Below are 15,886 nucleotides of genomic sequence, written 5' to 3'. Positions count from 1 at the left end.
CAAACATAGACTCGAAATCAAAGGCTGGAGGAAAATCATCCAAGCAAACAACACCCTTAAAAAAGCTGGGGTAGCCATATTAATATCTTATGACACCAACTTTATACTCAGAAAAGTAGTAAGGGACAAAGATGGACACTTTGTACTAATCAAGGAATATGTGCAACAGGAAGAAATCAGACTATTAAACATATATCACCCAATGAGAAAACAGCAAATTATTCAATACAATTATTGACAAATCTCAAAGAAGACATCAATAATAACACAATATTGTGAGAGACCTCAACACGGCCCTGTCAACACTTGATAGGTCAACCAGACTGAAACCCAACAAAAAAATACTAGTCCTGAAAAGACAAATGGAAGAAAAAGGACTAGTAGACATATATAGGATATTCCACCCAATAAAAACCTGGATACACATTCTTCTCCAATGTACATGGGTCATTCTCCAGGGTAGACAACATGCTGACATATAAAACATACCTTCATAAAATCAAGAGGATAGAAATCTTGCAGGCTACCTTTGCTGACCACAAGGCTCTGAAATTAGATGTGAACTACAAAGTCACATAGAAGAAAAACTTTAACAATTGAAAATTAAACACCCTGCTACTGAACAACCAGTGGGTCCAAGATGAAATCAAAAAGGAAATCAAAACTTTCCTGGAAACAGATGATAATGAAGACACAAATTTCCAGAATCTATGGGACAAAACAAAAGCAGTACTGAGAGGAAATTTTATAGCTTTGCAAGCACGCATCAGGAAGGAAGAAGGGGCATACCTGAATAACTTAATGAAACAGCTCACAAAATTAGAAAATGTCAAACAAAAGGAACCAAAAATAGGGAGACAGAAGGAAATAACAAAACTGAAAGCAGAAATCAATGAAGTGGAAACCCAAAAAACAATCAGAAAGATCAACAAAGCAGAAGTTGGTTCTTTGAAAAAAATAAACAAGATTGATAGACCATTGGCAAAATTCACAAAGAAAGAGAGAGAGAGAGAAACCTGATAATTCATATTAGGAATAAAAAGGGGGAGATTACAACAGATATTGCAGAGATCTAAAGGGTAATCAGAGACTACTTTGAGAAACTTTATGCTACTAAACATAAGAACCTAGAAGAAATTGATAAATTCCTGGGCACTTATAACCTTCCACGGTTAAGTAAGGAGGATGTAGCATATCTAAAAAACCCCATCACTATGGAGAAAATTGAAATTGTAATCAAACATCTGCCTAAAAAGTAAAACCCAGACCCAGATAAATTTACTAATGAATTCTTTCAAACATTTCAAGAGGAGTTACTACCAATCCTAGCCAGGCTCTTCCATGAAATTGAAAAAAATGGGAACACTCCCAAACAGATTTTATGAAGCCAACATCACCTTGATACCAAAACCAGACAGAGATGCTACCAAAAAAGAAAATTACAGTCCAATATCCTTGATGAATGCAGATGCAATGATCTTCAACAAAATCCTGGCAAATAGGATCCAATGCATCATCAAGAAATCATACACTATGACCAAGTAGGTTTCATCCCAGGAATGCAAGGATGGTTTAACATCTGTAAATCTATCAACATAATACAAAACATCAACAACAAGAACAATAAAAATCACATGATCATATCAATAGACACAGAGAAAGCACTTGATAAGGCCCAACACTCATTCTTGATCAAAACTCTCAGCAAGATGGGAATGGAAGGAACCTTTCTCAATCTAATTGAAGCCATCTACCACAAACCACTGACAAATATTACCTCAATGGAGAAAAACTAAAAGCCTTTTCCCTAAATTCTGGTATAATACAAGGCTGTCCGCTCTCACCACCCCTCTTCAACATAGTACTGGAAGTGCTTGCTATAGCGATCAGACAAGAAAAAGATATCAAGGGAATCCAGATAGGAAAGGAAGAAGTCAAGCTTTCACTGTTTGCATATGACATGATACTCTACTTAGAAAACCCTAAAGACTTTACCAAAAATCTTCTAGAAACAATAGATGCATATAGTAAGGTCACAGGTTACAAAATCAACACACAGAAATCAATGGCCTTTTTATACACCAATAATGATAGGGAAGAGATGGACATTAAGAAGGCAATCCCATTCACATTAGTGCCACACAAACTCAAAAATCTTGGAGTAAACTTGACCAAAGACATGAAGGACCTATACAAAGAAAACTAGAAAGCTCTGCTCCAAGAAATAAGAGAGGAACACAGAAATGGAAACACATACCCTGCTCATGGATTGGCAGGACTAACATCATTAAAATAGCAATACTCTCCCAAAGCATTGCATAGATTTAATGCAATCCCTCTAAAGACACCCATGACGTTCTTAAAAGAAGTGAATCAAACACTTATGAAGTTCATCTGGAACAATAAAAACCCTCGAATAACTAAAGCACTCCTAGGGAAAAGGAGCATGGGAGGCATACTTTCTCCAACTTTAAACTGTACTACAAAGCAATAGTTATCAAAACAGCATGGTTTTGGAATAAAGACAGACCCTCAAATCAGTGGAATGGCTTGAGTTCTCAGAGAATGTTCCCCAGTCATACAATTAATTAATCTTTGACAAAGGAACAAGAAATCCTAAGTGCAGCAGGGAAAACCACTTCAACAAGTGGTACTGGCAGAACTGGTTAGCCACTTGCAAAAAAAAGTGAATATTGACCCCCAGTTAACAACATGTACGAAGGTAAAATCCAAATGGTTTAAAGACCTTGATATCAGACCTGATACCATAAGGTATATAGAACAACATGCAGGTAAAACACTCCATGACATTGAGAGTAAAGACATCTTCAAGGAGGAGTCTGCACTTTCCAAACAAGTGGAAGCAGAGATAAACAGATGGAATACATTAAGCTGAGAAGCTTCTGCACCTCAAAAAAAAAATAGTGCCCAAAAGACAAAAGCCACCCACTGAGTGGGAGAAACTATTCACCCTATACCCATCAGCTAAGGGGCTAATCTCCAAAATATACAGGGCACTGACAGAACTATACAAGAAAAATCATTTAATCTCATCAAAAAATGGGAAGAAGGAATAAACAGACACTTTGACAATGAAGAAATACAAATGGCCAAAATGCACATGGAAAAATGCTCTTCATTACTGATCATCAGGGAGATGCAAATCAAAACAACAATCATATACTATCTCACACCACAGAGATTGGCACACATCACAATGAAAGAGAACAATCAGTGCTGGTGGGGATGTGGAAAGAAAGGAACTCTTATTCACTGCTGGTGGGAATGCCATCTAGTCCAACTTCTATAGAAAGCTATATAGAGATTCATCCAAAAACTGGAAATTAAGCTCCCATACGACCCAGCTATTCCACTTCTAGAGATATACCCTAGGAACACAAGAATGACAACACAAAAATCCCTCCTCACACCTATATTTATTGCAGCACTATTCACAATAGCCAAGCTCTGGAAACAACCAAGATGCCCTTCAACAGACGAATGGCTAAAGTAACTGTGGTACATATACACAATGGAATATTATGAAGAAGTCAGGAGAGATCAAGTCATGAAATTTTCCTATACATGGATGTACATGGAATCTATCATGCTGAGTAAAATAAGTCAGAGAAAGAGAGAGAGACGCAGAATAGTCTCACTCATCTATGGTTTTTTTGGGGTTTTTTTTTTGTTTTTTTTTTTTACATTTTTTTATTTATTTAAACACCTTGATTACATACATGATTGTGTTTGGGTTTCAGTCATATAAAGAACACCACCCATCACCAGTGCAACATTCCCATCACCAAAGTCCCAATTCTCCCTCCTCCCCACCCGACCCCCGCCTGTACTCTAAAAAGGTTCTCAATTTCCCTCATACATTCTCATTATTAGGACAGTTCAAAATGTAGTTATTTCTCTAACTAAACTCATCACTCTTTGTGGTGAGCTTCCTGAGGTGAGCTGGAACTTCCAGCTCTTTTCTCTTTTGTGTCTGAAAATTATTATTGCAAGAATGTCTTTCATTTTTCTTAAAACCCATAGATGAGTGAGACCATTCTGCGATTTTCTCTCTCTCTCTGACTTATTTCACTCAGCATAATAGATTCCATGTACATCCATGTATAGGAAAATTTCATGACTTCATCTCTCCTGACAGCTGCATAATATTCCATTGTGTATATGTACCACAGTTTCTTTAGCCATTCGTCTGTTGAAGGGCATCTTGGTTGTTTCCAGAGTCTTGCTATGGTAAATAGTGCTGCAATGAATATAGGTGTAAGGAAGGGGTTTTTGTATTGTATTTTTGTGTTCCTAGGGTATATTCCTAGGAGTGGTATAGCTGGATCGTATGGGAGCTCGATTTCCAGTTTTTGGAGGAATCTCCATATCGCTTTCCATAAAGGTTGAACTAGACGGCATTCCCACCAGCAGTGGATAAGAGTTCCTTTCTCCCCACATCCCCGCCAACACTGTTTATTCTCATTCTTTGTGATGTGTGCCATTCTCTGTGGTGTGAGGTGGTATCTCATCGTTGTTTTGATTTGCATCTCCCTGATGATTAGTGATGTGGAGCACTTTTTCATGTGTCTTTTGGCCATCTGTATTTCTTCTTTGTCAAAGTGTCTGTTCATTTCTTCTCCCCATTTTTTGATGGGATTAGATGTTTTTTTTTTCTTGTAAAGTTCTGTCAGTGCCTTGTATATTTTGGAGATTAGCCCCTTATCTGATGGGTATTGGGTGAATAGTTTCTCCCACTCAGTGGGTGACTCTTGTATCTTGGGCACTATTTCCTTTGAGGTGCAGAAGCTTCTCAGCTTAATATATTCCCATCTGTTAATTTCTGCTTTCACTTGCTTGGAGAGTGCAGTTTCTTCCTTGAAGATGCCTTTAGCCTCAATGTCCTGGAGTGTTTTACCTACGTGTTGTTCTATATATCTTATGGTTTTGGGTCTGATATCGAGGTCTTTAATCCATTTGGATTTTACCTTCGTACATGATGTTAGCTGGGGGCCTAAGTTCAATTTTTGCAAGTGGCTACCCAGTTGTGCCAACACCACTTGTTGAAGAGGCTTTCTTTGTTCCATTTAGGATTTTTTGCTCCTTTATCAAAAATTAGGTGATTGTATGTCTGGGGAACATTCTCTGAGTATTCAAGCTTATTCCACTGATCTGAGGGCCTGTCCTTATTCCAATACCATGCTGTTTTGATAACTATTGCTTTGTAGTAAAGTTTAAAGTTGGGGAAAGTAATTCCTCCCATATTCTTTTTCCCAATGATTGCTTTAGCTATTCGAGGGTGTTTATTCTTCCAAATAAATTTCAAAAGTCCCTGATCCACTTCTTTGAAGAATGTCATGGGTATCTTTAGGGGGATCGCATTAAATCTGTACAGTGCTTTGGGGAGTATTGCCATTTTAATGATGTTAATCCTGCCAATCCATGAGCAGGGTATGTGCTTCCATTTCCGCGTGTCCTCTCTTATTTCTTGGAGCAGAGTTTTATAGTTTTCTTTGTATAGGTCCTTCACATTTTTAGTCAAGTTGATTCCAAGATATTTGAGTTTGTGTGACACTATAGTGAATGGAGTTTTCTTAATGTCCATTTCTTCCTTATTAGTATTGGTGTATAGAAAGGCCATTGATTTTTGTGTGTTAATTTTGTAGCCTGCCACCTTGCTATATGAGTCTATTGTTTCTAGAAGCTTTTTGGTAGAGTCTTTGGGGTTTTCTAAGTAGAGTATCATGTCATCTGCAAACAGTGAGAGCTTGACTTCTTCCTTTCCTCTCTGGATTCCCTTGATATCTTTTTCTTGCCTAATAGCTATAGCGAGTACTTCCAGTGCTATGTTGAATAGGAGTGGTGAGAGAGGACAGCCTTGTCTTGTGCCAGAATTTAGTGGGAAGGCTTTCAGTTTTTCTCCATTGAGGACAATATTTGCCTCTGGCTTGTGGTAGATGGCCTTAACTATATTGAGAAAGGTTCCTTCCATTCCCATCTTGCTGAGAGTTTTGATCAAGAATGGGTGTTGGACTTTGTCAAATGCTTTCTCTGCGTCGATTGATATGATCATGTGATTTTTATTTTTCTTGCTGTTGATGTTGTGTATTATGTTGATAGATTTATGGATGTTAAACCATCCTTGCATTCCTGGAATGAAACCTACTTGATCGTAGTGGATGATCTTCTTAATGAGGCATTGAATCCTATTTGCCAGGATTTTGTTGAAGATCTTTGCATCTGCATTCATCAGCGATATTGGTCTGTAATTTTCTTTTTTCGTAGCATCTCTGTCTGGTTTAGGTATCAAGGTGATGTTGGCTTCATAAAAACTATTTGGAAGTTTTCCTGTTTTTTCAATTTCATGAAAGAGTCTTGCCAGGATTGGTAGTAGTTCCTCTTGAAAGGTTTGAAAGAATTCATTAGTAAATCCATCTGGGCCTGGGCTTTTGTTTTTGGGCAGACATTTGATTACTTTCTTAATTTCCTCAATAGTAATGGGTGTGTTTAGATATGCTACATCCTCTTCATTCAATCGTGGAAGATTATAAGATTCCAAGAATTTATCCATTTCTTCCAGGTTTTCATTTTTAGTGGCATAGAGTTTCTCAAAGTACTTTCTAATTACCCCTTGAATCTCTACCGTATCAGTAGTGATCTCTCCTTTTTCATTCCTAATATGAGTTATCAAGTTTCTCTCTCTTTCTTTCTTTGTTAGTTTTGCCAGTGGTCTATCAATCTTGTTTATTTTTTCAAAGAACCAACTTCTGCTTTCCTTGATCTTTTGGATGGTTTTTCAGGTTTCCACTTCATTGATTTCTGCTCTCAGCTTTGTTATTTCCTTCTGCCTCCCTATTTTTGGATCCTTTTGTTGAGCACTTTCTAATTCTATGAGCTGTGTCATTAAGCTATTCAGGTATGCCCCTTCTTCTTTCCTGATGTGTGCTTGCAAAGCTATAAATTTTCCTCTCAGTACTGCTTTTGCTGTGTCCCATAGGTTCTGATAGTTTGTGTCTCCATTGTCATTTGTTTTCAGGAAGGTTTTGATTTCCTCTTTGATTTCATCTCGGACCCACTGATTATTCAGTATGAGGCAATTTAATCCAGGTGTTAAAATTTTTCTTCTGTGTCCCTTTGTAGTTCATATATAATTTCAGGGCTTTGTGGTCAGCAAAGGCAGCCTGCAAAATTTCTATCCTCTTGATATTATGGAGGTATGTTTTATGTGCTAACATGTAGTCTATCCTGGAGAATGTCCCATGTACATTAGAGAAAAATGTGTATCCAGGCTTCTGGGGGTGGAGTGTCCTGTATATATCTACTAGGCCTCTTTCTTCCATTTCTCTCCTCAGGTCTAGTATATTCTTGTTGGGTTTCAGTCTGGTTGACCTGTCTAGTGTTGACAATGCTGTGTTGAGGTCTCCCACAATTATTGTGTTGTTATTGATATTATTTTTCAGATTTGTCAACAGTTGTATTAAATATTTTGCTGGCCCCTCATTCGGTGCATATATGTTTAGGAGGGTGATTTCTTCCTGCTGTACATATCCCTTGATTAATACAAAATGTCCATCTTTGTCCCTTACAACTTTCCTAAGTATAAAGTTTGCATCATCTGATATTAGTATGGCCACTCCTGCTTTTTTTTTAGTGTTGTTTGCTTGGATGATTTTCATCCAGCCTTTTATTTTGAGTCTATGTTTGTTCTGACTATTCAGGTGCGTTTCTTGTAGGCAGCAGAAGGTTGGATTGAGTTTTTTTTTTTTATCCATTTAGCCACTCTGTGTCTCTTAACTGGTGCATTTAGTCCATTGACATTGAGAGAAAGAATTGTCCTGGGAGTTAGTGCCATCTTTATATTAAAGTTTGGTGTGTCTGTTGGTAAGCCTTGTCTTAAAGTATGCCGTTCAGTTTTTCTTTTAAGAATGGTTTTGAGTCTGTGAAGTTTTTGAGCTGTTGTTTGTCTGTGAAACTATGTATTGTTCCTTCAAACCTGAAAGTGAGTTTTGCTGGGTGCAGTATTCTAGGCGAAGCATTTATTTCATTGAGTTTTGTCACTATGTCCCACCACTGCCTTCTGGCCTTGAGTGTTTCTGGTGACAGGTCTGCACTAAATCTCAAGGATGTTCCCTTGAATGTAATTTCTCTTTTCGATCTTGCTGCTTTCAGAATTCTGTCTCTATCTATGGGATTCGTCATTGTGACTAGGATGTGTCTTGGGGTGTTTTTTCTGGGGTCTCTTTTAGTTGGCACTCTTCGGGCATGCAGGATTTGATCGCATGTATTCATTAGCTCTGGTAGTTTCTCTTTAATGATGTTCTTGACTGTTGATTCTTCCTGGAGATTTTTTTCCTGAGTCTCTGGGACTCCAATGATTCTTAAGTTGTTTCTGTTGAGCTTATCATAGACTTCTATTTTCATCTGTTCCCATTCTTTGAGTAATTTTTCCATTGTTTGATCATTTGCTTTGAGGCTTTTTTCCAATTTCTTCTGCTGTATGTAATTGTTATGCATCTCATCTTCCAGTGTACTGGTTCTATCCTCAGCTGCGGTTAACCTGTGGGAAATCTCAACCATGTTTTTCTTCAATTCATCTACTGAGTTTTTCAGACCTGTTATTTGATCTGAAATTTTCGTTTGGAGTTTTCTCATTTCTATCTTCATATTCTCCTGATTCTTATTAGTGTTCTCTTCTATACTTTGTTTGAGTTCTTTGAACATGTTCCATATTGCAACTCTAAACTCCTTATCTGAGAGACTGACTAGGTGGTTGGTCAGGCTCAAGTCATCAGAGTTGCCATCTTCATTCTCTATGTCTGGCGCTGGCCCGTGTTGTTTCCCCATTGTCACACTAGTATTGCGGGTTTTTCTACGTGTTGTGGTTGTATTCATCGGCTAAATGATGTGCACCGTCGCGAAGGGGAGCGAAGCAACCGTGCTCCTCTGGTTCCTCCCTTTCTGGGCGTGTGGACTCACCTCCACGGAAGGCTCACGGGAAGGCAGGCTGGCAGATGAGCCGCACCCAGGATGAAATCAGGCTGAAAATGCAGGACAGCAGAGTAGAGAGGCAGAAGGGTGCTGGCATCTGAGATCCACCGGAGTTCAGTGGCTTCTCCCTTTCTGGGCGTGTCGACTCACCTCCACGGAAGGCTCACGGGAAGGCAGGCTGGCAGATGAGCTGCACCCTGGGTGAAATCAGGCCGAAAATGCAGGACAGCAGAGTAGAGAGGCAGAAGGGTGCTGGCATCTGAGATCCAGCGGAGTTCAGTCTCATCTATGGGTTTTAAGAAAAATAAAAGTCATGTTTACAACAATCCTCAGAGACAATGAGAGGAGGGTTGGAACTTCGAGCTCACTTCATGAAGCTCACCACAAAGAGTGGTGAGTGCAGTTATAGAAATAACTACACTGAGAACTACCATAATTATGTGAATGAATGAGGGAACTGGAAAGCCTGTCTGGAGTACAGGTGAGGGTGGGGTGGGATGGAGGGAGATTTGGGACATTGGTGGTGGGAATGTTGCACTGGTGATGGGTGTTCTTTACATGACTGAAACCTAATCACAATCATATTTGTAATCAAGATGTTTAAATAAAAATTAAAAAAAAGAAAGTATTGTTTTATTTTTGTATATACATATGAATATAGAAGTCTTATGTAATTATAGCTTTTGTAAACTCTTCATGATCCACATACTCTGCACTGTAGTGGAAAAAAGTACTTAGATAAAACCCCAAGAAATTGAACTGAATGAACCTCCAACTCTAATACTTACCATTAATACAAGAATGTTTTTATCTCTCTGAACAAGAATTTCTCATCATATGATAGAATAATATGTACATACTATTTTTGAGAGACATTATGTGAGTGCCAGAAATATGGCTCAAGTAATAGAGCATATGCACTGCATATGCAAGATCCTGAATTTAATCCCTGGCACATCCTCTCTTCTTCAAATATAAGGCCCTTCTGTCTCACCTTCATAACTGTATATCATGGGCCAAAGTGATAGCACAGTGGGAGGGCGTTTGCCTTGCACGGGGCTAACTAGAGACAGACCTGGGTTCAATCTCTGGAATTCCATATGTTCCCCCAAGCCAGGAGCAATTTCTGAGTGCATAGCCAGGAGTAACTCCTGAGCATTACCGGGTGTAGCCCAAAACAAGCAAAAAAAAAAAAAAAAAGAAACCTAACAGCATGTCAGGAGTGTCACCTAATAAGTATACTATGACTATATACTGTGACATTGCTATACCTAATGCTAAAATTAAAGAAAAGGGTTAAAAATATATTATTCTTTTAATCAGTTTTATGATGAATTCCATAATGTCTTTATTTCAAAACCTCTCTCTGATCCAATAGCTTCCCTCCATAAATCTTATGCCACTGGTTTATGACTTTATTAGAAATTATTTCTACAAAGTCATTCAAATGTTTCCATTTAACAATTCCATTTTAGTACTTCAACTTCTAACTCCTACTACTGGAAACCATTTTCTTCCTTGCTTGCTATTTAAACTCTTCAAGAACTTGTCAAGCATTATTATGTCATACTTACCCTACTTAGGAATTTAATCACACACTCAAACCACTTCAAGGCATATTCATTTTCTGGAGTATCCTATGACATGATCTAAAATAGTAGAGATAAGGATTCAAGCATTTAACTTCTTCTTGGGTTCTCTTTATTTTCAGCATCTTAAGGAATCTTTTAGAATTAGTCCTATAACAATGAGTTTTACATATCTTTTGCAACATCATGTATTGTATTTTCATTACTTTTTTAGACTAAGAACACATTATAGCAGTAACCTATGATTCGAAGAAAAATAAGTTATCTATGTCTAATAAGCTTAGTAAGGAGGATATTTCAAGTCATTTTATTTTATATTTCAATCAAATACCTAAAATTCTATTATGATATCAGCAAGAAATTGCATTAGATAATTTTTATCTTTAAAACATTTGGTTGTATCTTATTTCCACCAGGTGGTCCCTGTGATGTTGACAAAAATTTAAAAAAATTAAATAGATGGAATTGTGCATGGCACTGAGACATGGCATCAAACAGCTGAAACTACATACATAGTAGCATTGAAAAATGCTTTAAACTTTTGAAAAAAATTATTTTACCTCCAGGTGCTATGGCTGAGAGATTTGATAATTTGTCTATTCCCTGGCCCTTTTACCTTGGTTCTCTGTCAAGGAAAGGGTTAAACTCTTCAGTCTTTTTCATAAACCCACAATCAGCTGTCTATTGGATGCATTTTTACAAATGAATACACTGACTGGATGCTGACCAGGATAAGAGAGAAAAACCAGAATTAATATCCTGCCTATTTTCTGCAGCACCTCCCTGGCTCTAGCTTCTTAATATCTTTACTAGACAAGTTTGTTATAGCTGCAGTTTCCATGTGATGACACCTTCCCCTAGGTAACAGCACTGCTACAACTTTCATTTTTCCAACTTACAGATGTAGTAGTTTTCTACAATTTAACCTTCGATTAGTTTTCCATCCCTTCTATGTTTCTCATCAGCTCCTTCACCTGTGTAATAATTTTCCTAAATTAATTTCTCTCTTGGAAAGTCTTAAAATTGCTTATTTCCTGGTTAGACTATGATTTATAATATGATGTGTTAACTGCATATGTACATTTAATATAAATAAAGATGTGTGCATGTATAAGAATGTTAAGAAACTTACGTACAGTAAAACAGCTTATAGACTTTTCAGGACACTACATGAAATGAAGTATAAATTTTGGGAAAACCATCCAGCAAATTAATCAGATTAGTGGGACCAATGGAATCTGGGGACTTCGCAATTTTTTATTCATGTTAAATCATAGATAAATAGTGAGTGTCAGTAGATTTATTATCTAAATTTAAGCTGCATTGAGATGTTCATTAGAACAGCTCAAGGGATACCCACCTAAGAACAGTAGCTAGATTGTTAACAAGATATGATGTAAACCAACTTGGAGACATTTTGCTCATTATGAACTTATTCTTTCATGTATTTGTTAAATAACGTATTCTGTGTTAGCAACTCTTTTGGTTACTAAAACTAGTTCCCTTGAGAAGAAAAATATGTTCCTTGCTTCTATGAATCTTATGGAGGCAGTGTTTGGACCTGCTTCAGTGAACAAGTTGAAAAGCCTCCTGGGAAAACAGTCATACCACACTACTTATTTTCTAAGAAATTTCTGTCTATTTAGGTCCCAGAAAGGAAAAAAAGAAGATGGCCTGCTTATGTAACAGCGTGAGATTTCAAGTTTGGAAATTCTAGATTTTAGTGCAGGATCTTTACTTTCCTGATAGCTTAAGCTATCATATTTTTAATATTGGTTTTATTCAGATAATATGGTTTTCATAACTACATGTTTTTAGGGGCACAGTTTCACACCTTCAAAATATATGTTATCACTTATATTGCAAAACTATGATATTTACTAAAGTTAATTCCTATAGAATGTAATTTCCAAGATAGGATAAGATACTGTGTTAAGAAAGGATACCTTTAAATTTAAAAAAATTAGATATTTATGCATAGTTCTTCCTCATTTTCATTTTATTATTTATTTTTTACAATTAACTCTATGATGATTGTAGATCTGTAGATGGAATTGCAGCTGTTGCTATTATCCTCATCAAATTTGCAAATTTTAATATCATTAATATTCAGATATATTTTATCATCCTGTTCAAATATACCCACTTTTGTGGGCTTTATTAAACCAGTTTATGTGTTCTCCTGGATTATTATAAATATATAACATTATTTATATAGAGCAGGAAGTACATTTTCTGGAAGTATATGCATATTTAACCCTTCTATTTTTATATTTCAGATTGAGTAATAATTTAATTATTTGACTCTTCCATTGTTAAGTTCATTAGCTTTAATTTTAAGTTCCTAATTTCCAATGTATTCTTAGAATTATATAACATTCCAAGTCTAGCTCAGAAGTAAAATACTTAAACAGAATTGCAAATTAGAAAATTACAATAGTAAGAAACACAACTCCACTGATATAAAAGTCCAGGTTTAGATTTCTATTAAAATTTTAAAGAAAAAATAATTACTTCTATTCCTCAAGTTCTTCCAAAATATACAAAGAAACATGAATCTTTCCTAGCAGTTTCTATGAAGCTAACATCATCCTAGTACCAATAGCAAAGAGAAATATTACCAAAAAAGAGTGTAAATATTTCTAATGAACATCAATGCAAAGATCTTCAAGAAAATATTAACAAATTCAATCAATCAATATATCAAAAATATCATACACCATGATTAGGTGGGATTTATTCCAGATATTCAAGGATTGTTTAATATGCACAAATCAATTTCTGTAACAAAATATGTCAACAAAATGAAAGGTAAGGCCATATAATCATACATAGAGTAAAGAAAGAAATTCGACAATATCAGGAGAGATGAAGTCATGAAATTTACCTATACATGGATATACATGGAATCTATTATGCTGAGTGAAATAAGTCAGAGAGAGAGAAAATGCAGAATGGTCCCACTCATCTATGGGTTTTAAGAAAAATGAAAGACATTCTTGCAATAATAATATTCAGACACAAAAGAGAGAAGGGCTGGAAGTTACAGCTCACCTCATGAAGCTAACCACAAAGAGTGATGAGTTTAGTTAGAGAAATAACTACATTTTGAACTATCCTAATAATGAGAACATATGAGGTTTATAGAAAGCCTGTCTAGAGTACAGGCGGGGATTGGGTGGGGAGGAGGGAAATTTGGGACATTGGTGATGGGAGTGTTGCACTGGTGATGGTGATGTTCTTTACATGACTGAAACCCAAACACAATCATGTAGGTAATAAGGTGTTTAAATAAAATATATATAAAAAATAAAGAAAGAAAGAAATTTGACAATATTTAATACACGCTTATGATAAAAAATTCCAATAAAAATAAATAAAAGGAGAAAACTCAAAATAGCAATGATCATATATGAAAACCCTATAATCATCATATTCAGTGCTGGAAAGGAAAAGCTGTGTTCTAAGATTAGGCAGAAGACAAATATATCCACTTTATCAACTATATCTTATGACGGTGTTGTAAATCAAAGTCATATCAATCAGGAAATAAGTAGATATCTAAGGTATGTTAATTAGGGAATAAAAATGTAAATTACCAGTCTTTTTAGATTTCATAAAATGTTATATCTACTTTACCACATCAATAAAAAGTGTGTTTCTTTATAACTATATAACTCTTGATTTGGGGACCTCTCCTAGAAATTCTCAGGGCTTAATCATGGTTTTGTGTTTAAAAATCACATCTGGTGGTGCTTGTGAAAACATAAGTAGTTTCAGGTTTTAGTCTGAGTCTGTAGCATACAAGAAAAATGCCTCAACCCCTGTATTATCTCTCTGACTCCAATAATTGTATAACTTTTTAAAGTTTAATGTATTTGACTATTCCTCAAATATTAGAAATAATGTTTCTAGTTTTTAATTACAATTATTATAGTAAATAATTATTCCCAATATGATTACTTTTTTATAACAGAATATTAAAATAATTGGTGAAAAATGTGAATATATTTAATTGGAAATTATGTAAGTGTAATGAAGAGAAGAATCTTTTCTGTTTTGTTTTGTTTTTGTTTTGGGGCTACATCTAGCAGCACTCAGGGGTTATTCCTGGCTCTGCACTCAGAAATTACTCCTGGCCAAGATCACTAACTACAGAAGACTGACTGTGACCACCATGACTGGGCAGAACATTATTGTGGGACCAATAAAAAAGACTCCAGTCTAGGCTTTGCTTGACCTACAATCTGTACAACAACCAAGATCTCTAATTCCAGTGGTCTGACTGAGACAACTGCAATTGAGCAGAACTTCTGAAAACATAATGAAAGACTCTATCCTAGACTTCTTCCTAGGATCAGTGCAAAAAACAAGACCACCAACTACAGAAAACTGATTAAAACAACAGTGATGGAACATAACTTCTGGAACTGTAAAGACTCCATCTTAGGCTTCATCTTATGGCAACTGCAAATACTAAGATCACTAGCTACAAAGGCCTGATTTTATCATCCACGATGGAGCAGAAAACTTCTAAACATCATAGAAGGACCTAGGGGAGAGTAAAAGAGCATATATGGAGCCTGTAGTTAAACCCATGACAGTATATTTCAAGGCAGAGAAACCCTGTATCTCTTAGGCCAGGGGAAATCCCTTTCTAATATCCTCAATTTTTACTGTGTCTATGCAAAAAATATAGCACAAATTAAATTTAAAAAAAATTTGTAATTGTTTTTGTTTTTTCTGCCTCACAAATTGAGGGGGATATAATAGAGGGCACCAAGACCAAACAGTCGTATGAACATTGAGTAGAAATAAAAAATGATCAGACTTAAACACCAAATCCAAAGTCAACTACAACAGAATCGGTACCCAATCTACAACAAGCCAGAAACAGAGGGGACCACTTATACTAGCAGCTCGGGGGCAAAGGAGGAGTGATATGGGATGCATACTGGGAACAGGGGTGGAGGGAGGACAACATTGGTGGTGGGAATGCCCCTGATTCAATGTCACTATGTACCTGAAATAGTACTGTGAATGATTTGTAATCCACTTTGGTCAAAATAAAAATTATTAATAAAAAGAAAGAAAGAAATCGTGGCAGGCTTAAAAGATAGAACCTTGGTCAGCATTGTGCCAGGCAAATGTTCTTCCCACTGTGCTATCTCTCCTTCCCCAGAGGAAGAATCTTGAAATGGGGAGGGGGTGGCTATAGCTACCATGATTTTCATACTTAAATTTAAATAAGTCATATGCCAAAGTAACAGGAGTCCATAAAATAGATGTTCTGCATTTTCAACCGACAT

The sequence above is a fragment of the Suncus etruscus genome, chromosome 9, assembly GCF_024139225.1.
Source record: "Suncus etruscus isolate mSunEtr1 chromosome 9, mSunEtr1.pri.cur, whole genome shotgun sequence".
NCBI lineage: Eukaryota > Metazoa > Chordata > Mammalia > Eulipotyphla > Soricidae > Suncus > Suncus etruscus.
Note: the sequence above shows the minus strand (reverse complement) of the source record.